Consider the following 24,106-nt stretch of genomic DNA (forward strand, 5'->3'; position numbering starts at 1 on the left):
GTCCAGTCCAGTGCTGCCTGCTGAGCAGCACTGACCAACACTGCCTGGGCCCAGGCTTTTATCTCTGAGGCCCCATTATGATGTCAGAAAGCTGGCTCTGGAATCCTGAGGGCTCCACTATGACACGTGCAAAGTTCCGTCTGAACTTTATATAAGACGGTGAGGCTCAGTCAGTCACTCAGTGTTGCCTGAGAGGGCAGCACTGCAACAGCCGGCCGCCAGGCTGTCTTTTTTTTGCACAGCTAGTTGCCTCCAGGAGGCCACAAGAGGGAGACAAGGGACTGCAAAATGGAAAATAGGCATCCACCAACTTTACAGACAACTTCTCCTTGCTCCTACAACCTCCATCCTTGCACAGTTTGTTATTCTTCTAGGTAACATAGTAACAAATCCAAATTGCTGCTCTCTTTGTAGGCAAGCAAGGCTTTGTTGCAACTGCAATTCTTACTTCTTCTTGAAATGTAGGGACGACAGTACATTCCATCACATCCATCTAGTGTACACAGGTAGGTCCATTGTGGCAGGCAGGCGAGCGGGCGGGCTGCTTTATTGGCTGTTTGCTGTTCCCCTACTCCACTCCACTATTTGACTGTTGTGCTGCATCAATCAATCAAATCAATCAATCAATCAATCAATCAATCAATCAATCAGTGGCTGGCTCAGGTGCAGCTCTTTAACTTACCTAAAAGGGAGAGCGGAGAGAAGACAAGGAAGGTGAATGAGGTGTTCCAATGTGAAATGCCGGAAACACAGAAACACAGACGACACACAACAAGAGGTGGCAATCTATTCATTAATTGCATTTAATCAATGAGCTCATTATCACTCATGCATTGTCCAACAGGTGTTGAAATAATGGGATTAAAAGGGGAGATCCCTTCAGAAAGACAGAAACAATAGCAAAGACAAAAAACACTTTTGGAATCTGCTTTTAGTCAACACATAAGGAAAGGGTGCACCGGTCCTGGAAATACTGCAATACCAGGTCAATGCGTGGAGTGGACAGAGCAAGCTCTATTTCCATCTCCCTGTTCTAAAAATCCATTTAATATATGGTCCCCAGATAGGGGACGTATCAGATATTAAACTGATAAGAACAGATACTACACTTGATCTTAGCCAAAAGGCCGAGAAGCGATAACCCGAACGGGCCGCGCGTTGCCCGAGCCTGCCCGATACTGCTGTTCAGCCCTTGCAGCGATTCAGCCTACTTCTAGGCAATTCCATGGGGCCCTGCAGGCTCACACACTCACAGCTACACGGGAGGTGAATAAAGGCCGGAGAGGAAGCCAGACAGGATTTGCTTCTTTTGCTTGCACCACAATGCAGTGCTGAAAGAGGAGGAATCTACATAAAAACGCCTTCCTGGCAACGCCCAAATGCCCTGCTGCCATGCAGATAAACACTGGCAGCGGCAGCAAGTGCATGCCCACAGCCACCCCTTGTTCCTTCACACCTTGTATCAGCTGTAATCCAGTCCAGTCCAGTGCTGCCTGCTGAGCAGCACTGACCAACACTGCCTGGGCCCAGGCTTTTATCTCTGAGGCCCCATTATGATGTCAGAAAGCTGGCTCTGGAATCCTGAGGGCTCCACTATGACACGTGCAAAGTTCCGTCTGAACTTTATATAAGACGGTGAGGCTCAGTCAGTCACTCAGTGTTGCCTGAGAGGGCAACACTGCAACAGCCGGCCGCCAGGCTGTCTTTTTTTTGCACAGCTAGTTGCCTCCAGGAGGCCACAAGAGGGAGACAAGGGACTGCAAAATGGAAAATAGGCATCCACCAACTTTACAGACAACTTCTCCTTGCTCCTACAACCTCCATCCTTGCACAGTTTGTTATTCTTCTAGGTAACATAGTAACAAATCCAAATTGCTGCTCTCTTTGTAGGCAAGCAAGGCTTTGTTGCAACTGCAATTCTTACTTCTTCTTGAAATGTAGGGACGACAGTACATTCCATCACATCCATCTAGTGTACACAGGTAGGTCCATTGTGGCGGGCAGGCGAGCGGGCGGGCTGCTTTATTGGCTGTTTGCTGTTCCCCTACTCCACTCCCCTATTTGACTGTTGTGCTGCATCAATCAATCAATCAATCAATCAATCAATCAATCAATCAATCAGTGGCTGGCTCAGGTGCAGCTCTTTAACTTACCTAAAAGGGAGGGCGGAGAGAAGACAAGGAAGGTGAATGAGGTGTTCCAATGTGAAATGCCGGAAACACAGAAACACAGACGACACACAACAAGAGGTGGCAATCTATTCATTAATTGCATTTAATCAATGAGCTCATTATCACTCATGCATTGTCCAACAGGTGTTGAAATAATGGGATTAAAAGGGGAGATCCCTTCAGAAAGACAGAAACAATAGCAAAGACAAAAAACACTTTTGGAATCTGCTTTTAGTCAACACATAAGGAAAGGGTGCACCGGTCCTGGAAATACTGCAATACCAGGTCAATGCGTGGAGTGGACAGAGCAAGCTCTATTTCCATCTCCCTGTTCTAAAAATCCATTTAATATATGGTCCCCAGATAGGGGACGTATCAGATATTAAACTGATAAGAACAGATACTACACTTGATCTTAGCCAAAAGGCCGAGAAGCGATAACCCGAACGGGCCGCGCGTTGCCCGAGCCTGCCCGATACTGCTGTTCAGCCCTTGCAGCGATTCAGCCTACTTCTAGGCAATTCCATGGGGCCCTGCAGGCTCACACACTCACAGCTACACGGGAGGTGAATAAAGGCCGGAGAGGAAGCCAGACAGGATTTGCTTCTTTTGCTTGCACCACAATGCAGTGCTGAAAGAGGAGGAATCTACATAAAAACGCCTTCCTGGCAACGCCCAAATGCCCTGCTGCCATGCAGATAAACACTGGCAGCGGCAGCAAGTGCATGCCCACAGCCACCCCTTGTTCCTTCACACCTTGTATCAGCTGTAATCCAGTCCAGTCCAGTGCTGCCTGCTGAGCAGCACTGACCAACACTGCCTGGGCCCAGGCTTTTATCTCTGAGGCCCCATTATGATGTCAGAAAGCTGGCTCTGGAATCCTGAGGGCTCCACTATGACACGTGCAAAGTTCCGTCTGAACTTTATATAAGACGGTGAGGCTCAGTCAGTCACTCAGTGTTGCCTGAGAGGGCAACACTGCAACAGCCGGCCGCCAGGCTGTCTTTTTTTTGCACAGCTAGTTGCCTCCAGGAGGCCACAAGAGGGAGACAAGGGACTGCAAAATGGAAAATAGGCATCCACCAACTTTACAGACAACTTCTCCTTGCTCCTACAACCTCCATCCTTGCACAGTTTGTTATTCTTCTAGGTAACATAGTAACAAATCCAAATTGCTGCTCTCTTTGTAGGCAAGCAAGGCTTTGTTGCAACTGCAATTCTTACTTCTTCTTGAAATGTAGGGACGACAGTACATTCCATCACATCCATCTAGTGTACACAGGTAGGTCCATTGTGGCGGGCAGGCGAGCGGGCGGGCTGCTTTATTGGCTGTTTGCTGTTCCCCTACTCCACTCCACTATTTGACTGTTGTGCTGCATCAATCAATCAATCAATCAATCAATCAATCAATCAATCAATCAATCAATCAATCAGTGGCTGGCTCAGGTGCAGCTCTTTAACTTACCTAAAAGGGAGGGCGGAGAGAAGACAAGGAAGGTGAATGAGGTGTTCCAATGTGAAATGCCGGAAACACAGAAACACAGACGACACACAACAAGAGGTGGCAATCTATTCATTAATTGCATTTAATCAATGAGCTCATTATCACTCATGCATTGTCCAACAGGTGTTGAAATAATGGGATTAAAAGGGGAGACCCCTTCAGAAAGACAGAAACAATAGCAAAGACAAAAAACACTTTTGGAATCTGCTTTTAGTCAACACATAAGGAAAGGGTGCACCGGTCCTGGAAATACTGCAATACCAGGTCAATGCGTGGAGTGGACAGAGCAAGCTCTATTTCCATCTCCCTGTTCTAAAAATCCATTTAATATATGGTCCCCAGATAGGGGACGTATCAGATATTAAACTGATAAGAACAGATACTACACTTGATCTTAGCCAAAAGGCCGAGAAGCGATAACCCGAACGGGCCGCGCGTTGCCCGAGCCTGCCCGATACTGCTGTTCAGCCCTTGCAGCGATTCAGCCTACTTCTAGGCAATTCCATGGGGCCCTGCAGGCTCACACACTCACAGCTACACGGGAGGTGAATAAAGGCCGGAGAGGAAGCCAGACAGGATTTGCTTCTTTTGCTTGCACCACAATGCAGTGCTGAAAGAGGAGGAATCTACATAAAAACGCCTTCCTGGCAACGCCCAAATGCCCTGCTGCCATGCAGATAAACACTGGCAGCGGCAGCAAGTGCATGCCCACAGCCACCCCTTGTTCCTTCACACCTTGTATCAGCTGTAATCCAGTCCAGTCCAGTGCTGCCTGCTGAGCAGCACTGACCAACACTGCCTGGGCCCAGGCTTTTATCTCTGAGGCCCCATTATGATGTCAGAAAGCTGGCTCTGGAATCCTGAGGGCTCCACTATGACACGTGCAAAGTTCCGTCTGAACTTTATATAAGACGGTGAGGCTCGGTCAGTCACTCAGTGTTGCCTGAGAGGGCAACACTGCAACAGCCGGCCGCCAGGCTGTCTTTTTTTTGCACAGCTAGTTGCCTCCAGGAGGCCACAAGAGGGAGACAAGGGACTGCAAAATGGAAAATAGGCATCCACCAACTTTACAGACAACTTCTCCTTGCTCCTACAACCTCCATCCTTGCACAGTTTGTTATTCTTCTAGGTAACATAGTAACAAATCCAAATTGCTGCTCTCTTTGTAGGCAAGCAAGGCTTTGTTGCAACTGCAATTCTTACTTCTTCTTGAAATGTAGGGACGACAGTACATTCCATCACATCCATCTAGTGTACACAGGTAGGTCCATTGTGGCGGGCAGGCGAGCGGGCGGGCTGCTTTATTGGCTGTTTGCTGTTCCCCTACTCCACTCCACTATTTGACTGTTGTGCTGCATCAATCAATCAATCAATCAATCAATCAATCAATCAATCAATCAATCAGTGGCTGGCTCAGGTGCAGCTCTTTAACTTACCTAAAAGGGAGGGCGGAGAGAAGACAAGGAAGGTGAATGAGGTGTTCCAATGTGAAATGCCGGAAACACAGAAACACAGACGACACACAACAAGAGGTGGCAATCTATTCATTAATTGCATTTAATCAATGAGCTCATTATCACTCATGCATTGTCCAACAGGTGTTGAAATAATGGGATTAAAAGGGGAGATCCCTTCAGAAAGACAGAAACAATAGCAAAGACAAAAAACACTTTTGGAATCTGCTTTTAGTCAACACATAAGGAAAGGGTGCACCGGTCCTGGAAATACTGCAATACCAGGTCAATGCGTGGAGTGGACAGAGCAAGCTCTATTTCCATCTCCCTGTTCTAAAAATCCATTTAATATATGGTCCCCAGATAGGGGACGTATCAGATATTAAACTGATAAGAACAGATACTACACTTGATCTTAGCCAAAAGGCCGAGAAGCGATAACCCGAACGGGCCGCGCGTTGCCCGAGCCTGCCCGATACTGCTGTTCAGCCCTTGCAGCGATTCAGCCTACTTCTAGGCAATTCCATGGGGCCCTGCAGGCTCACACACTCACAGCTACACGGGAGGTGAATAAAGGCCGGAGAGGAAGCCAGACAGGATTTGCTTCTTTTGCTTGCACCACAATGCAGTGCTGAAAGAGGAGGAATCTACATAAAAACGCCTTCCTGGCAACGCCCAAATGCCCTGCTGCCATGCAGATAAACACTGGCAGCGGCAGCAAGTGCATGCCCACAGCCACCCCTTGTTCCTTCACACCTTGTATCAGCTGTAATCCAGTCCAGTCCAGTGCTGCCTGCTGAGCAGCACTGACCAACACTGCCTGGGCCCAGGCTTTTATCTCTGAGGCCCCATTATGATGTCAGAAAGCTGGCTCTGGAATCCTGAGGGCTCCACTATGACACGTGCAAAGTTCCGTCTGAACTTTATATAAGACGGTGAGGCTCAGTCAGTCACTCAGTGTTGCCTGAGAGGGCAACACTGCAACAGCCGGCCGCCAGGCTGTCTTTTTTTTGCACAGCTAGTTGCCTCCAGGAGGCCACAAGAGGGAGACAAGGGACTGCAAAATGGAAAATAGGCATCCACCAACTTTACAGACAACTTCTCCTTGCTCCTACAACCTCCATCCTTGCACAGTTTGTTATTCTTCTAGGTAACATAGTAACAAATCCAAATTGCTGCTCTCTTTGTAGGCAAGCAAGGCTTTGTTGCAACTGCAATTCTTACTTCTTCTTGAAATGTAGGGACGACAGTACATTCCATCACATCCATCTAGTGTACACAGGTAGGTCCATTGTGGCGGGCAGGCGAGCGGGCGGGCTGCTTTATTGGCTGTTTGCTGTTCCCCTACTCCACTCCACTATTTGACTGTTGTGCTGCATCAATCAATCAATCAATCAATCAATCAATCAATCAATCAATCAATCAATCAATCAATCAGTGGCTGGCTCAGGTGCAGCTCTTTAACTTACCTAAAAGGGAGGGCGGAGAGAAGACAAGGAAGGTGAATGAGGTGTTCCAATGTGAAATGCCGGAAACACAGAAACACAGACGACACACAACAAGAGGTGGCAATCTATTCATTAATTGCATTTAATCAATGAGCTCATTATCACTCATGCATTGTCCAACAGGTGTTGAAATAATGGGATTAAAAGGGGAGATCCCTTCAGAAAGACAGAAACAATAGCAAAGACAAAAAACACTTTTGGAATCTGCTTTTAGTCAACACATAAGGAAAGGGTGCACCGGTCCTGGAAATACTGCAATACCAGGTCAATGCGTGGAGTGGACAGAGCAAGCTCTATTTCCATCTCCCTGTTCTAAAAATCCATTTAATATATGGTCCCCAGATAGGGGACGTATCAGATATTAAACTGATAAGAACAGATACTACACTTGATCTTAGCCAAAAGGCCGAGAAGCGATAACCCGAACGGGCCGCGCGTTGCCCGAGCCTGCCCGATACTGCTGTTCAGCCCTTGCAGCGATTCAGCCTACTTCTAGGCAATTCCATGGGGCCCTGCAGGCTCACACACTCACAGCTACACGGGAGGTGAATAAAGGCCGGAGAGGAAGCCAGACAGGATTTGCTTCTTTTGCTTGCACCACAATGCAGTGCTGAAAGAGGAGGAATCTACATAAAAACGCCTTCCTGGCAACGCCCAAATGCCCTGCTGCCATGCAGATAAACACTGGCAGCGGCAGCAAGTGCATGCCCACAGCCACCCCTTGTTCCTTCACACCTTGTATCAGCTGTAATCCAGTCCAGTCCAGTGCTGCCTGCTGAGCAGCACTGACCAACACTGCCTGGGCCCAGGCTTTTATCTCTGAGGCCCCATTATGATGTCAGAAAGCTGGCTCTGGAATCCTGAGGGCTCCACTATGACACGTGCAAAGTTCCGTCTGAACTTTATATAAGACGGTGAGGCTCAGTCAGTCACTCAGTGTTGCCTGAGAGGGCAACACTGCAACAGCCGGCCGCCAGGCTGTCTTTTTTTTGCACAGCTAGTTGCCTCCAGGAGGCCACAAGAGGGAGACAAGGGACTGCAAAATGGAAAATAGGCATCCACCAACTTTACAGACAACTTCTCCTTGCTCCTACAACCTCCATCCTTGCACAGTTTGTTATTCTTCTAGGTAACATAGTAACAAATCCAAATTGCTGCTCTCTTTGTAGGCAAGCAAGGCTTTGTTGCAACTGCAATTCTTACTTCTTCTTGAAATGTAGGGACGACAGTACATTCCATCACATCCATCTAGTGTACACAGGTAGGTCCATTGTGGCGGGCAGGCGAGCGGGCGGGCTGCTTTATTGGCTGTTTGCTGTTCCCCTACTCCACTCCACTATTTGACTGTTGTGCTGCATCAATCAATCAATCAATCAATCAATCAATCAATCAATCAATCAATCAATCAATCAATCAGTGGCTGGCTCAGGTGCAGCTCTTTAACTTACCTAAAAGGGAGGGCGGAGAGAAGACAAGGAAGGTGAATGAGGTGTTCCAATGTGAAATGCCGGAAACACAGAAACACAGACGACACACAACAAGAGGTGGCAATCTATTCATTAATTGCATTTAATCAATGAGCTCATTATCACTCATGCATTGTCCAACAGGTGTTGAAATAATGGGATTAAAAGGGGAGATCCCTTCAGAAAGACAGAAACAATAGCAAAGACAAAAAACACTTTTGGAATCTGCTTTTAGTCAACACATAAGGAAAGGGTGCACCGGTCCTGGAAATACTGCAATACCAGGTCAATGCGTGGAGTGGACAGAGCAAGCTCTATTTCCATCTCCCTGTTCTAAAAATCCATTTAATATATGGTCCCCAGATAGGGGACGTATCAGATATTAAACTGATAAGAACAGATACTACACTTGATCTTAGCCAAAAGGCCGAGAAGCGATAACCCGAACGGGCCGCGCGTTGCCCGAGCCTGCCCGATACTGCTGTTCAGCCCTTGCAGCGATTCAGCCTACTTCTAGGCAATTCCATGGGGCCCTGCAGGCTCACACACTCACAGCTACACGGGAGGTGAATAAAGGCCGGAGAGGAAGCCAGACAGGATTTGCTTCTTTTGCTTGCACCACAATGCAGTGCTGAAAGAGGAGGAATCTACATAAAAACGCCTTCCTGGCAACGCCCAAATGCCCTGCTGCCATGCAGATAAACACTGGCAGCGGCAGCAAGTGCATGCCCACAGCCACCCCTTGTTCCTTCACACCTTGTATCAGCTGTAATCCAGTCCAGTCCAGTGCTGCCTGCTGAGCAGCACTGACCAACACTGCCTGGGCCCAGGCTTTTATCTCTGAGGCCCCATTATGATGTCAGAAAGCTGGCTCTGGAATCCTGAGGGCTCCACTATGACACGTGCAAAGTTCCGTCTGAACTTTATATAAGACGGTGAGGCTCAGTCAGTCACTCAGTGTTGCCTGAGAGGGCAACACTGCAACAGCCGGCCGCCAGGCTGTCTTTTTTTTGCACAGCTAGTTGCCTCCAGGAGGCCACAAGAGGGAGACAAGGGACTGCAAAATGGAAAATAGGCATCCACCAACTTTACAGACAACTTCTCCTTGCTCCTACAACCTCCATCCTTGCACAGTTTGTTATTCTTCTAGGTAACATAGTAACAAATCCAAATTGCTGCTCTCTTTGTAGGCAAGCAAGGCTTTGTTGCAACTGCAATTCTTACTTCTTCTTGAAATGTAGGGACGACAGTACATTCCATCACATCCATCTAGTGTACACAGGTAGGTCCATTGTGGCGGGCAGGCGAGCAGGCGGGCTGCTTTATTGGCTGTTTGCTGTTCCCCTACTCCACTCCACTATTTGACTGTTGTGCTGCATCAATCAATCAATCAATCAATCAATCAATCAATCAATCAATCAATCAATCAATCAATCAGTGGCTGGCTCAGGTGCAGCTCTTTAACTTACCTAAAAGGGAGGGCGGAGAGAAGACAAGGAAGGTGAATGAGGTGTTCCAATGTGAAATGCCGGAAACACAGAAACACAGACGACACACAACAAGAGGTGGCAATCTATTCATTAATTGCATTTAATCAATGAGCTCATTATCACTCATGCATTGTCCAACAGGTGTTGAAATAATGGGATTAAAAGGGGAGATCCCTTCAGAAAGACAGAAACAATAGCAAAGACAAAAAACACTTTTGGAATCTGCTTTTAGTCAACACATAAGGAAAGGGTGCACCGGTCCTGGAAATACTGCAATACCAGGTCAATGCGTGGAGTGGACAGAGCAAGCTCTATTTCCATCTCCCTGTTCTAAAAATCCATTTAATATATGGTCCCCAGATAGGGGACGTATCAGATATTAAACTGATAAGAACAGATACTACACTTGATCTTAGCCAAAAGGCCGAGAAGCGATAACCCGAACGGGCCGCGCGTTGCCCGAGCCTGCCCGATACTGCTGTTCAGCCCTTGCAGCGATTCAGCCTACTTCTAGGCAATTCCATGGGGCCCTGCAGGCTCACACACTCACAGCTACACGGGAGGTGAATAAAGGCCGGAGAGGAAGCCAGACAGGATTTGCTTCTTTTGCTTGCACCACAATGCAGTGCTGAAAGAGGAGGAATCTACATTAAAACGCCTTCCTGGCAACGCCCAAATGCCCTGCTGCCATGCAGATAAACACTGGCAGCGGCAGCAAGTGCATGCCCACAGCCACCCCTTGTTCCTTCACACCTTGTATCAGCTGTAATCCAGTCCAGTCCAGTGCTGCCTGCTGAGCAGCACTGACCAACACTGCCTGGGCCCAGGCTTTTATCTCTGAGGCCCCATTATGATGTCAGAAAGCTGGCTCTGGAATCCTGAGGGCTCCACTATGACACGTGCAAAGTTCCGTCTGAACTTTATATAAGACGGTGAGGCTCAGTCAGTCACTCAGTGTTGCCTGAGAGGGCAACACTGCAACAGCCGGCCGCCAGGCTGTCTTTTTTTTGCACAGCTAGTTGCCTCCAGGAGGCCACAAGAGGGAGACAAGGGACTGCAAAATGGAAAATAGGCATCCACCAACTTTACAGACAACTTCTCCTTGCTCCTACAACCTCCATCCTTGCACAGTTTGTTATTCTTCTAGGTAACATAGTAACAAATCCAAATTGCTGCTCTCTTTGTAGGCAAGCAAGGCTTTGTTGCAACTGCAATTCTTACTTCTTCTTGAAATGTAGGGACGACAGTACATTCCATCACATCCATCTAGTGTACACAGGTAGGTCCATTGTGGCGGGCAGGCGAGCGGGCGGGCTGCTTTATTGGCTGTTTGCTGTTCCCCTACTCCACTCCACTATTTGACTGTTGTGCTGCATCAATCAATCAATCAATCAATCAATCAATCAATCAATCAATCAGTGGCTGGCTCAGGTGCAGCTCTTTAACTTACCTAAAAGGGAGGGCGGAGAGAAGACAAGGAAGGTGAATGAGGTGTTCCAATGTGAAATGCCGGAAACACAGAAACACAGACGACACACAACAAGAGGTGGCAATCTATTCATTAATTGCATTTAATCAATGAGCTCATTATCACTCATGCATTGTCCAACAGGTGTTGAAATAATGGGATTAAAAGGGGAGATCCCTTCAGAAAGACAGAAACAATAGCAAAGACAAAAAACACTTTTGGAATCTGCTTTTAGTCAACACATAAGGAAAGGGTGCACCGGTCCTGGAAATACTGCAATACCAGGTCAATGCGTGGAGTGGACAGAGCAAGCTCTATTTCCATCTCCCTGTTCTAAAAATCCATTTAATATATGGTCCCCAGATAGGGGACGTATCAGATATTAAACTGATAAGAACAGATACTACACTTGATCTTAGCCAAAAGGCCGAGAAGCGATAACCCGAACGGGCCGCGCGTTGCCCGAGCCTGCCCGATACTGCTGTTCAGCCCTTGCAGCGATTCAGCCTACTTCTAGGCAATTCCATGGGGCCCTGCAGGCTCACACACTCACAGCTACACGGGAGGTGAATAAAGGCCGGAGAGGAAGCCAGACAGGATTTGCTTCTTTTGCTTGCACCACAATGCAGTGCTGAAAGAGGAGGAATCTACATAAAAACGCCTTCCTGGCAACGCCCAAATGCCCTGCTGCCATGCAGATAAACACTGGCAGCGGCAGCAAGTGCATGCCCACAGCCACCCCTTGTTCCTTCACACCTTGTATCAGCTGTAATCCAGTCCAGTCCAGTGCTGCCTGCTGAGCAGCACTGACCAACACTGCCTGGGCCCAGGCTTTTATCTCTGAGGCCCCATTATGATGTCAGAAAGCTGGCTCTGGAATCCTGAGGGCTCCACTATGACACGTGCAAAGTTCCGTCTGAACTTTATATAAGACGGTGAGGCTCAGTCAGTCACTCAGTGTTGCCTGAGAGGGCAACACTGCAACAGCCGGCCGCCAGGCTGTCTTTTTTTTGCACAGCTAGTTACCTCCAGGAGGCCACAAGAGGGAGACAAGGGACTGCAAAATGGAAAATAGGCATCCACCAACTTTACAGACAACTTCTCCTTGCTCCTACAACCTCCATCCTTGCACAGTTTGTTATTCTTCTAGGTAACATAGTAACAAATCCAAATTGCTGCTCTCTTTGTAGGCAAGCAAGGCTTTGTTGCAACTGCAATTCTTACTTCTTCTTGAAATGTAGGGACGACAGTACATTCCATCACATCCATCTAGTGTACACAGGTAGGTCCATTGTGGCGGGCAGGCGAGCGGGCGGGCTGCTTTATTGGCTGTTTGCTGTTCCCCTACTCCACTCCACTATTTGACTGTTGTGCTGCATCAATCAATCAATCAATCAATCAATCAATCAATCAATCAATCAATCAATCAATCAATCAGTGGCTGGCTCAGGTGCAGCTCTTTAACTTACCTAAAAGGGAGGGCGGAGAGAAGACAAGGAAGGTGAATGAGGTGTTCCAATGTGAAATGCCGGAAACACAGAAACACAGACGACACACAACAAGAGGTGGCAATCTATTCATTAATTGCATTTAATCAATGAGCTCATTATCACTCATGCATTGTCCAACAGGTGTTGAAATAATGGGATTAAAAGGGGAGATCCCTTCAGAAAGACAGAAACAATAGCAAAGACAAAAAACACTTTTGGAATCTGCTTTTAGTCAACACATAAGGAAAGGGTGCACCGGTCCTGGAAATACTGCAATACCAGGTCAATGCGTGGAGTGGACAGAGCAAGCTCTATTTCCATCTCCCTGTTCTAAAAATCCATTTAATATATGGTCCCCAGATAGGGGACGTATCAGATATTAAACTGATAAGAACAGATACTACACTTGATCTTAGCCAAAAGGCCGAGAAGCGATAACCCGAACGGGCCGCGCGTTGCCCGAGCCTGCCCGATACTGCTGTTCAGCCCTTGCAGCGATTCAGCCTACTTCTAGGCAATTCCATGGGGCCCTGCAGGCTCACACACTCACAGCTACACGGGAGGTGAATAAAGGCCGGAGAGGAAGCCAGACAGGATTTGCTTCTTTTGCTTGCACCACAATGCAGTGCTGAAAGAGGAGGAATCTACATAAAAACGCCTTCCTGGCAACGCCCAAATGCCCTGCTGCCATGCAGATAAACACTATCAGCGGCAGCAAGTGCATGCCCACAGCCACCCCTTGTTCCTTCACACCTTGTATCAGCTGTAATCCAGTCCAGTCCAGTGCTGCCTGCTGAGCAGCACTGACCAACACTGCCTGGGCCCAGGCTTTTATCTCTGAGGCCCCATTATGATGTCAGAAAGCTGGCTCTGGAATCCTGAGGGCTCCACTATGACACGTGCAAAGTTCCGTCTGAACTTTATATAAGACGGTGAGGCTCAGTCAGTCACTCAGTGTTGCCTGAGAGGGCAACACTGCAACAGCCGGCCGCCAGGCTGTCTTTTTTTTGCACAGCTAGTTGCCTCCAGGAGGCCACAAGAGGGAGACAAGGGACTGCAAAATGGAAAATAGGCATCCACCAACTTTACAGACAACTTCTCCTTGCTCCTACAACCTCCATCCTTGCACAGTTTGTTATTCTTCTAGGTAACATAGTAACAAATCCAAATTGCTGCTCTCTTTGTAGGCAAGCAAGGCTTTGTTGCAACTGCAATTCTTACTTCTTCTTGAAATGTAGGGACGACAGTACATTCCATCACATCCATCTAGTGTACACAGGTAGGTCCATTGTGGCGGGCAGGCGAGCGGGCGGGCTGCTTTATTGGCTGTTTGCTGTTCCCCTACTCCACTCCACTATTTGACTGTTGTGCTGCATCAATCAATCAATCAATCAATCAATCAATCAATCAATCAATCAGTGGCTGGCTCAGGTGCAGCTCTTTAACTTACCTAAAAGGGAGGGCGGAGAGAAGACAAGGAAGGTGAATGAGGTGTTCCAATGTGAAATGCCGGAAACACAGAAACACAGACGACACACAACAAGAGGTGGCAATCTATTCATTAATTGCATTTAATCAATGAGCTCATTATCACTCATGCATTGTCCAACAGGTGTTGAAATAATGGGATTAAAAGGGGAGATCCCTTCAGAAAGACAGAAACAATAGCAAAGACAAAAAACACTTTTGGAATCTGCTTTTAGTCAACACATAAGGAAAGGGTGCACCGGTCCTGGAAATACTGCAATACCAGGTCAATGCGTGGAGTGGACAGAGCAAGCTCTATTTCCATCTCCCTGTTCTAAAAATCCATTTAATATATGGTCCCCAGATAGGGGACGTATCAGATATTAAACTGATAAGAACAGATACTACACTTGATCTTAGCCAAAAGGCCGAGAAGCGATAACCCGAACGGGCCGCGCGTTGCCCGAGCCTGCCCGATACTGCTGTTCAGCCCTTGCAGCGATTCAGCCTACTTCTAGGCAATTCCATGGGGCCCTGCAGGCTCACACACTCACAGCTACACGGGAGGTGAATAAAGGCCGGAGAGGAAGCCAGACAGGATTTGCTTCTTTTGCTTGCACCACAATGCAGTGCTGAAAGAGGAGGAATCTACATAAAAACGCCTTCCTGGCAACGCCCAAATGCCCTGCTGCCATGCAGATAAACACTGGCAGCGGCAGCAAGTGCATGCCCACAGCCACCCCTTGTTCCTTCACACCTTGTATCAGCTGTAATCCAGTCCAGTCCAGTGCTGCCTGCTGAGCAGCACTGACCAACACTGCCTGGGCCCAGGCTTTTATCTCTGAGGCCCCATTATGATGTCAGAAAGCTGGCTCTGGAATCCTGAGGGCTCCACTATGACACGTGCAAAGTTCCGTCTGAACTTTATATAAGACGGTGAGGCTCAGTCAGTCACTCAGTGTTGCCTGAGAGGGCAACACTGCAACAGCCGGCCGCCAGGCTGTCTTTTTTTTGCACAGCTAGTTACCTCCAGGAGGCCACAAGAGGGAGACAAGGGACTGCAAAATGGAAAATAGGCATCCACCAACTTTACAGACAACTTCTCCTTGCTCCTACAACCTCCATCCTTGCACAGTTTGTTATTCTTCTAGGTAACATAGTAACAAATCCAAATTGCTGCTCTCTTTGTAGGCAAGCAAGGCTTTGTTGCAACTGCAATTCTTACTTCTTCTTGAAATGTAGGGACGACAGTACATTCCATCACATCCATCTAGTGTACACAGGTAGGTCCATTGTGGCGGGCAGGCGAGCGGGCGGGCTGCTTTATTGGCTGTTTGCTGTTCCCCTACTCCACTCCACTATTTGACTGTTGTGCTGCATCAATCAATCAATCAATCAATCAATCAATCAATCAATCAATCAATCAGTGGCTGGCTCAGGTGCAGCTCTTTAACTTACCTAAAAGGGAGGGCGGAGAGAAGACAAGGAAGGTGAATGAGGTGTTCCAATGTGAAATGCCGGAAACACAGAAACACAGACGACACACAACAAGAGGTGGCAATCTATTCATTAATTGCATTTAATCAATGAGCTCATTATCACTCATGCATTGTCCAACAGGTGTTGAAATAATGGGATTAAAAGGGGAGATCCCTTCAGAAAGACAGAAACAATAGCAAAGACAAAAAACACTTTTGGAATCTGCTTTTAGTCAACACATAAGGAAAGGGTGCACCGGTCCTGGAAATACTGCAATACCAGGTCAATGCGTGGAGTGGACAGAGCAAGCTCTATTTCCATCTCCCTGTTCTAAAAATCCATTTAATATATGGTCCCCAGATAGGGGACGTATCAGATATTAAACTGATAAGAACAGATACTACACTTGATCTTAGCCAAAAGGCCGAGAAGCGATAACCCGAACGGGCCGCGCGTTGCCCGAGCCTGCCCGATACTGCTGTTCAGCCCTTGCAGCGATTCAGCCTACTTCTAGGCAATTCCATGGGGCCCTGCAGGCTCACACACTCACAGCTACACGGGAGGTGAATAAAGGCCGGAGAGGAAGCCAGACAGGATTTGCTTCTTTTGCTTGCACCACAATGCAGTGCTGAAAGAGGAGGAATCTACATAAAAACGCCTTCCTGGCAACGCCCAAATGCCCTGCTGCCATGCAGATAAACACTATCAGCGGCAGCAAGTGCATGCCCACAGCCACCCCTTGTTCCTTCACACCTTGTATCAGCTGTAATCCAGTCCAGTCCAGTGCTGCCTGCTGAGCAGCACTGACCAACACTGCCTGGGCCCAGGCTTTTATCTCTGAGGCCCCATTATGATGTCAGAAAGCTGGCTCTGGAATCCTGAGGGCTCCACTATGACACGTGCAAAGTTCCGTCTGAACTTTATATAAGACGGTGAGGCTCAGTCAGTCACTCAGTGTTGCCTGAGAGGGCAACACTGCAACAGCCGGCCGCCAGGCTGTCTTTTTTTTGCACAGCTAGTTGCCTCCAGGAGGCCACAAGAGGGAGACAAGGGACTGCAAAATGGAAAATAGGCATCCACCAACTTTACAGACAACTTCTCCTTGCTCCTACAACCTCCATCCTTGCACAGTTTGTTATTCTTCTAGGTAACATAGTAACAAATCCAAATTGCTGCTCTCTTTGTAGGCAAGCAAGGCTTTGTTGCAACTGCAATTCTTACTTCTTCTTGAAATGTAGGGACGACAGTACATTCCATCACATCCATCTAGTGTACACAGGTAGGTCCATTGTGGCGGGCAGGCGAGCGGGCGGGCTGCTTTATTGGCTGTTTGCTGTTCCCCTACTCCACTCCACTATTTGACTGTTGTGCTGCATCAATCAATCAATCAATCAATCAATCAATCAATCAATCAATCAATCAATCAGTGGCTGGCTCAGGTGCAGCTCTTTAACTTACCTAAAAGGGAGGGCGGAGAGAAGACAAGGAAGGTGAATGAGGTGTTCCAATGTGAAATGCCGGAAACACAGAAACACAGACGACACACAACAAGAGGTGGCAATCTATTCATTAATTGCATTTAATCAATGAGCTCATTATCACTCATGCATTGTCCAACAGGTGTTGAAATAATGGGATTAAAAGGGGAGATCCCTTCAGAAAGACAGAAACAATAGCAAAGACAAAAAACACTTTTGGAATCTGCTTTTAGTCAACACATAAGGAAAGGGTGCACCGGTCCTGGAAATACTGCAATACCAGGTCAATGCGTGGAGTGGACAGAGCAAGCTCTATTTCCATCTCCCTGTTCTAAAAATCCATTTAATATATGGTCCCCAGATAGGGGACGTATCAGATATTAAACTGATAAGAACAGATACTACACTTGATCTTAGCCAAAAGGCCGAGAAGCGATAACCCGAACGGGCCGCGCGTTGCCCGAGCCTGCCCGATACTGCTGTTCAGCCCTTGCAGCGATTCAGCCTACTTCTAGGCAATTCCATGGGGCCCTGCAGGCTCACACACTCACAGCTACACGGGAGGTGAATAAAGGCCGGAGAGGAAGCCAGACAGGATTTGCTTCTTTTGCTTGCACCACAATGCAGTGCTGAAAGAGGAGGAATCTACATAAAAACGCCTTCCTGGCAACGCCCAAATGCCCTGCTGCCATGCAGATAAACACTGGCAGCGGCAGCAAGTGCATGCCCACAGCCACCCCTTGTTCCTTCACACCTTGTATCAGCTGTAATCCAGTCCAGTCCAGTGCTGCCTGCTGAGCAGCACTGACCAACACTGCCTGGGCCCAGGCTTTTATCTCTGAGGCCCCATTATGATGTCAGAAAGCTGGCTCTGGAATCCTGAGGGCTCCACTATGACACGTGCAAAGTTCCGTCTGAACTTTATATAAGACGGTGAGGCTCAGTCAGTCACTCAGTGTTGCCTGAGAGGGCAACACTGCAACAGCCGGCCGCCAGGCTGTCTTTTTTTTGCACAGCTAGTTGCCTCCAGGAGGCCACAAGAGGGAGACAAGGGACTGCAAAATGGAAAATAGGCATCCACCAACTTTACAGACAACTTCTCCTTGCTCCTACAACCTCCATCCTTGCACAGTTTGTTATTCTTCTAGGTAACATAGTAACAAATCCAAATTGCTGCTCTCTTTGTAGGCAAGCAAGGCTTTGTTGCAACTGCAATTCTTACTTCTTCTTGAAATGTAGGGACGACAGTACATTCCATCACATCCATCTAGTGTACACAGGTAGGTCCATTGTGGCGGGCAGGCGAGCGGGCGGGCTGCTTTATTGGCTGTTTGCTGTTCCCCTACTCCACTCCACTATTTGACTGTTGTGCTGCATCAATCAATCAATCAATCAATCAATCAATCAATCAATCAATCAGTGGCTGGCTCAGGTGCAGCTCTTTAACTTACCTAAAAGGGAGGGCGGAGAGAAGACAAGGAAGGTGAATGAGGTGTTCCAATGTGAAATGCCGGAAACACAGAAACACAGACGACACACAACAAGAGGTGGCAATCTATTCATTAATTGCATTTAATCAATGAGCTCATTATCACTCATGCATTGTCCAACAGGTGTTGAAATAATGGGATTAAAAGGGGAGATCCCTTCAGAAAGACAGAAACAATAGCAAAGACAAAAAACACTTTTGGAATCTGCTTTTAGTCAACACATAAGGAAAGGGTGCACCGGTCCTGGAAATACTGCAATACCAGGTCAATGCGTGGAGTGGACAGAGCAAGCTCTATTTCCATCTCCCTGTTCTAAAAATCCATTTAATATATGGTCCCCAGATAGGGGACGTATCAGATATTAAACTGATAAGAACAGATACTACACTTGATCTTAGCCAAAAGGCCGAGAAGCGATAACCCGAACGGGCCGCGCGTTGCCCGAGCCTGCCCGATACTGCTGTTCAGCCCTTGCAGCGATTCAGCCTACTTCTAGGCAATTCCATGGGGCCCTGCAGGCTCACACACTCACAGCTACACGGGAGGTGAATAAAGGCCGGAGAGGAAGCCAGACAGGATTTGCTTCTTTTGCTTGCACCACAATGCAGTGCTGAAAGAGGAGGAATCTACATAAAAACGCCTTCCTGGCAACGCCCAAATGCCCTGCTGCCATGCAGATAAACACTGGCAGCGGCAGCAAGTGCATGCCCACAGCCACCCCTTGTTCCTTCACACCTTGTATCAGCTGTAATCCAGTCCAGTCCAGTGCTGCCTGCTGAGCAGCACTGACCAACACTGCCTGGGCCCAGGCTTTTATCTCTGAGGCCCCATTATGATGTCAGAAAGCTGGCTCTGGAATCCTGAGGGCTCCACTATGACACGTGCAAAGTTCCATCTGAACTTTATATAAGACGGTGAGGCTCAGTCAGTCACTCAGTGTTGCCTGAGAGGGCAACACTGCAACAGCCGGCCGCCAGGCTGTCTTTTTTTTGCACAGCTAGTTGCCTCCAGGAGGCCACAAGAGGGAGACAAGGGACTGCAAAATGGAAAATAGGCATCCACCAACTTTACAGACAACTTCTCCTTGCTCCTACAACCTCCATCCTTGCACAGTTTGTTATTCTTCTAGGTAACATAGTAACAAATCCAAATTGCTGCTCTCTTTGTAGGCAAGCAAGGCTTTGTTGCAACTGCAATTCTTACTTCTTCTTGAAATGTAGGGACGACAGTACATTCCATCACATCCATCTAGTGTACACAGGTAGGTCCATTGTGGCGGGCAGGCGAGCGGGCGGGCTGCTTTATTGGCTGTTTGCTGTTCCCCTACTCCACTCCACTATTTGACTGTTGTGCTGCATCAATCAATCAATCAATCAATCAATCAATCAATCAATCAATCAATCAATCAATCAATCAGTGGCTGGCATCCACCAACTTTACAGACAACTTCTCCTTGCTCCTACAACCTCCATCCTTGCACAGTTTGTTATTCTTCTAGGTAACATAGTAACAAATCCAAATTGCTGCTCTCTTTGTAGGCAAGCAAGGCTTTGTTGCAACTGCAATTCTTACTTCTTCTTGAAATGTAGGGACGACAGTACATTCTATCACATCCATCTAGTGTACACAGGTAGGTCCATTGTGGCGGGCAGGCGAGCGGGCTGGCTGCTTTATTGGCTGTTTGCTGTTCCCCTACTCCACTCCACTATTTGACTGTTGTGCTGCATCAATCAATCAATCAATCAATCAATCAATCAATCAATCAATCAATCAATCAATCAGTGGCTGGCTCAGGTGCAGCTCTTTAACTTACCTAAAAGGGAGGGCGGAGAGAAGACAAGGAAGGTGAATGAGGTGTTCCAATGTGAAATGCCGGAAACACAGAAACACAGACGACACACAACAAGAGGTGGCAATCTATTCATTAATTGCATTTAATCAATGAGCTCATTATCACTCATGCATTGTCCAACAGGTGTTGAAATAATGGGATTAAAAGGGGAGATCCCTTCAGAAAGACAGAAACAATAGCAAAGACAAAAAACACTTTTGGAATCTGCTTTTAGTCAACACATAAGGAAAGGGTGCACCGGTCCTGGAAATACTGCAATACCAGGTCAATGCGTGGAGTGGACAGAGCAAGCTCTATTTCCATCTCCCTGTTCTAAAAATCCATTTAATATATGGTCCCCAGATAGGGGACGTATCAGATATTAAACTGATAAGAACAGATACTACACTTGATCTTAGCCAAAAGGCCGAGAAGCGATAACCCGAACGGGCCGCGCGGTGCCCGAGCCTGCCCGATACTGCTGTTCAGCCCTTGCAGCGATTCAGCCTACTTCTAGGCAATTCCATGGGGCCCTGCAGGCTCACACACTCACAGCTACACGGGAGGTGAATAAAGGCCGGAGAGGAAGCCAGACAGGATTTGCTTCTTTTGCTTGCACCACAATGCAGTGCTGAAAGAGGAGGAATCTACATAAAAACGCCTTCCTGGCAACGCCCAAATGCCCTGCTGCCATGCAGATAAACACTGGCAGCGGCAGCAAGTGCATGCCCACAGCCACCCCTTGTTCCTTCACACCTTGTATCAGCTGTAATCCAGTCCAGTCCAGTGCTGCCTGCTGAGCAGCACTGACCAACACTGCCTGGGCCCAGGCTTTTATCTCTGAGGCCCCATTATGATGTCAGAAAGCTGGCTCTGGAATCCTGAGGGCTCCACTATGACACGTGCAAAGTTCCGTCTGAACTTTATATAAGACGGTGAGGCTCAGTCAGTCACTCAGTGTTGCCTGAGAGGGCAACACTGCAACAGCCGGCCGCCAGGCTGTCTTTTTTTTGCACAGCTAGTTGCCTCCAGGAGGCCACAAGAGGGAGACAAGGGACTGCAAAATGGAAAATAGGCATCCACCAACTTTACAGACAACTTCTCCTTGCTCCTACAACCTCCATCCTTGCACAGTTTGTTATTCTTCTAGGTAACATAGTAACAAATCCAAATTGCTGCTCTCTTTGTAGGCAAGCAAGGCTTTGTTGCAACTGCAATTCTTACTTCTTCTTGAAATGTAGGGACGACAGTACATTCCATCACATCCATCTAGTGTACACAGGTAGGTCCATTGTGGCGGGCAGGCGAGCGGGCGGGCTGCTTTATTGGCTGTTTGCTGTTCCCCTACTCCACTCCACTATTTGACTGTTGTGCTGCATCAATCAATCAATCAATCAATCAATCAATCAATCAATCAATCAGTGGCTGGCTCAGGTGCAGCTCTTTAACTTACCTAAAAGGGAGGGCGGAGAGAAGACAAGGAAGGTGAATGAGGTGTTCCAATGTGAAATGCCGGAAACACAGAAACACAGACGACACACAACAAGAGGTGGCAATCTATTCATTAATTGCATTTAATCAATGAGCTCATTATCACTCATGCATTGTCCAACAGGTGTTGAAATAATGGGATTAAAAGGGGAGATCCCTTCAGAAAGACAGAAACAATAGCAAAGACAAAAAACACTTTTGGAATCTGCTTTTAGTCAACACATAAGGAAAGGGTGCACCGGTCCTGGAAATACTGCAATACCAGGTCAATGCGTGGAGTGGACAGAGCAAGCTCTATTTCCATCTCCCTGTTCTAAAAATCCATTTAATATATGGTCCCCAGATAGGGGACGTATCAGATATTAAACTGATAAGAACAGATACTACACTTGATCTTAGCCAAAAGGCCGAGAAGCGATAACCCGAACGGGCCGCGCGTTGCCCGAGCCTGCCCGATACTGCTGTTCAGCCCTTGCAGCGATTCAGCCTACTTCTAGGCAATTCCATGGGGCCCTGCAGGCTCACACACTCACAGCTACACGGGAGGTGAATAAAGGCCGGAGAGGAAGCCAGACAGGATTTGCTTCTTTTGCTTGCACCACAATGCAGTGCTGAAAGAGGAGGAATCTACATAAAAACGCCTTCCTGGCAACGCCCAAATGCCCTGCTGCCATGCAGATAAACACTGGCAGCGGCAGCAAGTGCATGCCCACAGCCACCCCTTGTTCCTTCACACCTTGTATCAGCTGTAATCCAGTCCAGTCCAGTGCTGCCTGCTGAGCAGCACTGACCAACACTGCCTGGGCCCAGGCTTTTATCTCTGAGGCCCCATTATGATGTCAGAAAGCTGGCTCTGGAATCCTGAGGGCTCCACTATGACACGTGCAAAGTTCCGTCTGAACTTTATATAAGACGGTGAGGCTCAGTCAGTCACTCAGTGTTGCCTGAGAGGGCAACACTGCAACAGCCGGCCGCCAGGCTGTCTTTTTTTTGCACAGCTAGTTGCCTCCAGGAGGCCACAAGAGGGAGACAAGGGACTGCAAAATGGAAAATAGGCATCCACCAACTTTACAGACAACTTCTCCTTGCTCCTACAACCTCCATCCTTGCACAGTTTGTTATTCTTCTAGGTAACATAGTAACAAATCCAAATTGCTGCTCTCTTTGTAGGCAAGCAAGGCTTTGTTGCAACTGCAATTCTTACTTCTTCTTGAAATGTAGGGACGACAGTACATTCCATCACATCCATCTAGTGTACACAGGTAGGTCCATTGTGGCGGGCAGGCGAGCGGGCGGGCTGCTTTATTGGCTGTTTGCTGTTCCCCTACTCCACTCCACTATTTGACTGTTGTGCTGCATCAATCAATCAATCAATCAATCAATCAATCAATCAATCAATCAATCAATCAATCAATCAGTGGCTGGCTCAGGTGCAGCTCTTTAACTTACCTAAAAGGGAGGGCGGAGAGGAGACAAGGAAGGTGAATGAGGTGTTCCAATGTGAAATGCCGGAAACACAGAAACACAGACGACACACAACAAGAGGTGGCAATCTATTCATTAATTGCATTTAATCAATGAGCTCATTATCACTCATGCATTGTCCAACAGGTGTTGAAATAATGGGATTAAAAGGGGAGATCCCTTCAGAAAGACAGAAACAATAGCAAAGACAAAAAACACTTTTGGAATCTGCTTTTAGTCAACACATAAGGAAAGGGTGCACCGGTCCTGGAAATACTGCAATACCAGGTCAATGCGTGGAGTGGACAGAGCAAGCTCTATTTCCATCTCCCTGTTCTAAAAATCCATTTAATATATGGTCCCCAGATAGGGGACGTATCAGATATTAAACTGATAAGAACAGATACTACACTTGATCTTAGCCAAAAGGCCGAGAAGCGATAACCCGAACGGGCCGCGCGTTGCCCGAGCCTGCCCGATACTGCTGTTCAGCCCTTGCAGCGATTCAGCCTACTTCTAGGCAATTCCATGGGGCCCTGCAGGCTCACACACTCACAGCTACACGGGAGGTGAATAAAGGCCGGAGAGGAAGCCAGACAGGATTTGCTTCTTTTGCTTGCACCACAATGCAGTGCTGAAAGAGGAGGAATCTACATTAAAACGCCTTCCTGGCAACGCCCAAATGCCCTGCTGCCATGCAGATAAACACTGGCAGCGGCAGCAAGTGCATGCCCACAGCCACCCCTTGTTCCTTCACACCTTGTATCAGCTGTAATCCAGTCCAGTCCAGTGCTGCCTGCTGAGCAGCACTGACCAACACTGCCTGGGCCCAGGCTTTTATCTCTGAGGCCCCAT

At 47.8% G+C, this 24,106-nt stretch overlaps 16 non-coding genes across 16 annotated transcripts; all 16 read right to left on the reverse strand.

The window, feature by feature from the left end:
• Positions 1–948: 948 nt before the first annotated feature.
• Positions 949–1,139, reverse strand: LOC142687857 (U2 spliceosomal RNA). The gene has a single exon (XR_012857043.1). It is a non-coding gene; the product is annotated as a U2 spliceosomal RNA (small nuclear RNA).
• A 1,280-nt stretch (positions 1,140–2,419) lies between these two features.
• LOC142687858 (U2 spliceosomal RNA) lies at positions 2,420–2,610 on the reverse strand. The gene has a single exon (XR_012857044.1). It is a non-coding gene; the product is annotated as a U2 spliceosomal RNA (small nuclear RNA).
• Positions 2,611–3,902: 1,292 nt separating this feature from the next.
• LOC142687859 (U2 spliceosomal RNA) lies at positions 3,903–4,093 on the reverse strand. The gene has a single exon (XR_012857045.1). It is a non-coding gene; the product is annotated as a U2 spliceosomal RNA (small nuclear RNA).
• Positions 4,094–5,377: 1,284 nt separating this feature from the next.
• On the reverse strand, positions 5,378–5,568 carry LOC142687860 (U2 spliceosomal RNA). The gene has a single exon (XR_012857046.1). It is a non-coding gene; the product is annotated as a U2 spliceosomal RNA (small nuclear RNA).
• A 1,296-nt stretch (positions 5,569–6,864) lies between these two features.
• LOC142687861 (U2 spliceosomal RNA) lies at positions 6,865–7,055 on the reverse strand. Its single transcript, XR_012857047.1, has one exon. It is a non-coding gene; the product is annotated as a U2 spliceosomal RNA (small nuclear RNA).
• Positions 7,056–8,351: 1,296 nt separating this feature from the next.
• On the reverse strand, positions 8,352–8,542 carry LOC142687862 (U2 spliceosomal RNA). Its single transcript, XR_012857048.1, has one exon. It is a non-coding gene; the product is annotated as a U2 spliceosomal RNA (small nuclear RNA).
• Positions 8,543–9,838: 1,296 nt separating this feature from the next.
• Positions 9,839–10,029, reverse strand: LOC142687863 (U2 spliceosomal RNA). The gene has a single exon (XR_012857049.1). It is a non-coding gene; the product is annotated as a U2 spliceosomal RNA (small nuclear RNA).
• A 1,280-nt stretch (positions 10,030–11,309) lies between these two features.
• LOC142687865 (U2 spliceosomal RNA) lies at positions 11,310–11,500 on the reverse strand. The gene has a single exon (XR_012857050.1). It is a non-coding gene; the product is annotated as a U2 spliceosomal RNA (small nuclear RNA).
• A 1,296-nt stretch (positions 11,501–12,796) lies between these two features.
• Positions 12,797–12,987, reverse strand: LOC142687866 (U2 spliceosomal RNA). The gene has a single exon (XR_012857051.1). It is a non-coding gene; the product is annotated as a U2 spliceosomal RNA (small nuclear RNA).
• Positions 12,988–14,267: 1,280 nt separating this feature from the next.
• LOC142687868 (U2 spliceosomal RNA) lies at positions 14,268–14,458 on the reverse strand. Its single transcript, XR_012857053.1, has one exon. It is a non-coding gene; the product is annotated as a U2 spliceosomal RNA (small nuclear RNA).
• A 1,284-nt stretch (positions 14,459–15,742) lies between these two features.
• Positions 15,743–15,933, reverse strand: LOC142687869 (U2 spliceosomal RNA). Its single transcript, XR_012857054.1, has one exon. It is a non-coding gene; the product is annotated as a U2 spliceosomal RNA (small nuclear RNA).
• Positions 15,934–17,221: 1,288 nt separating this feature from the next.
• On the reverse strand, positions 17,222–17,412 carry LOC142687870 (U2 spliceosomal RNA). Its single transcript, XR_012857055.1, has one exon. It is a non-coding gene; the product is annotated as a U2 spliceosomal RNA (small nuclear RNA).
• A 1,280-nt stretch (positions 17,413–18,692) lies between these two features.
• Positions 18,693–18,883, reverse strand: LOC142687871 (U2 spliceosomal RNA). The gene has a single exon (XR_012857056.1). It is a non-coding gene; the product is annotated as a U2 spliceosomal RNA (small nuclear RNA).
• Positions 18,884–20,544: 1,661 nt separating this feature from the next.
• Positions 20,545–20,735, reverse strand: LOC142687872 (U2 spliceosomal RNA). The gene has a single exon (XR_012857057.1). It is a non-coding gene; the product is annotated as a U2 spliceosomal RNA (small nuclear RNA).
• A 1,280-nt stretch (positions 20,736–22,015) lies between these two features.
• Positions 22,016–22,206, reverse strand: LOC142687873 (U2 spliceosomal RNA). The gene has a single exon (XR_012857058.1). It is a non-coding gene; the product is annotated as a U2 spliceosomal RNA (small nuclear RNA).
• Positions 22,207–23,502: 1,296 nt separating this feature from the next.
• On the reverse strand, positions 23,503–23,693 carry LOC142687874 (U2 spliceosomal RNA). The gene has a single exon (XR_012857059.1). It is a non-coding gene; the product is annotated as a U2 spliceosomal RNA (small nuclear RNA).
• Between the last annotated feature and the right edge of the window lie 413 nt (positions 23,694–24,106).

This window comes from Rhinoderma darwinii, assembly GCF_050947455.1.
Source record: "Rhinoderma darwinii isolate aRhiDar2 chromosome 5 unlocalized genomic scaffold, aRhiDar2.hap1 SUPER_5_unloc_24, whole genome shotgun sequence".
Classification (NCBI taxonomy): domain Eukaryota; kingdom Metazoa; phylum Chordata; class Amphibia; order Anura; family Rhinodermatidae; genus Rhinoderma; species Rhinoderma darwinii.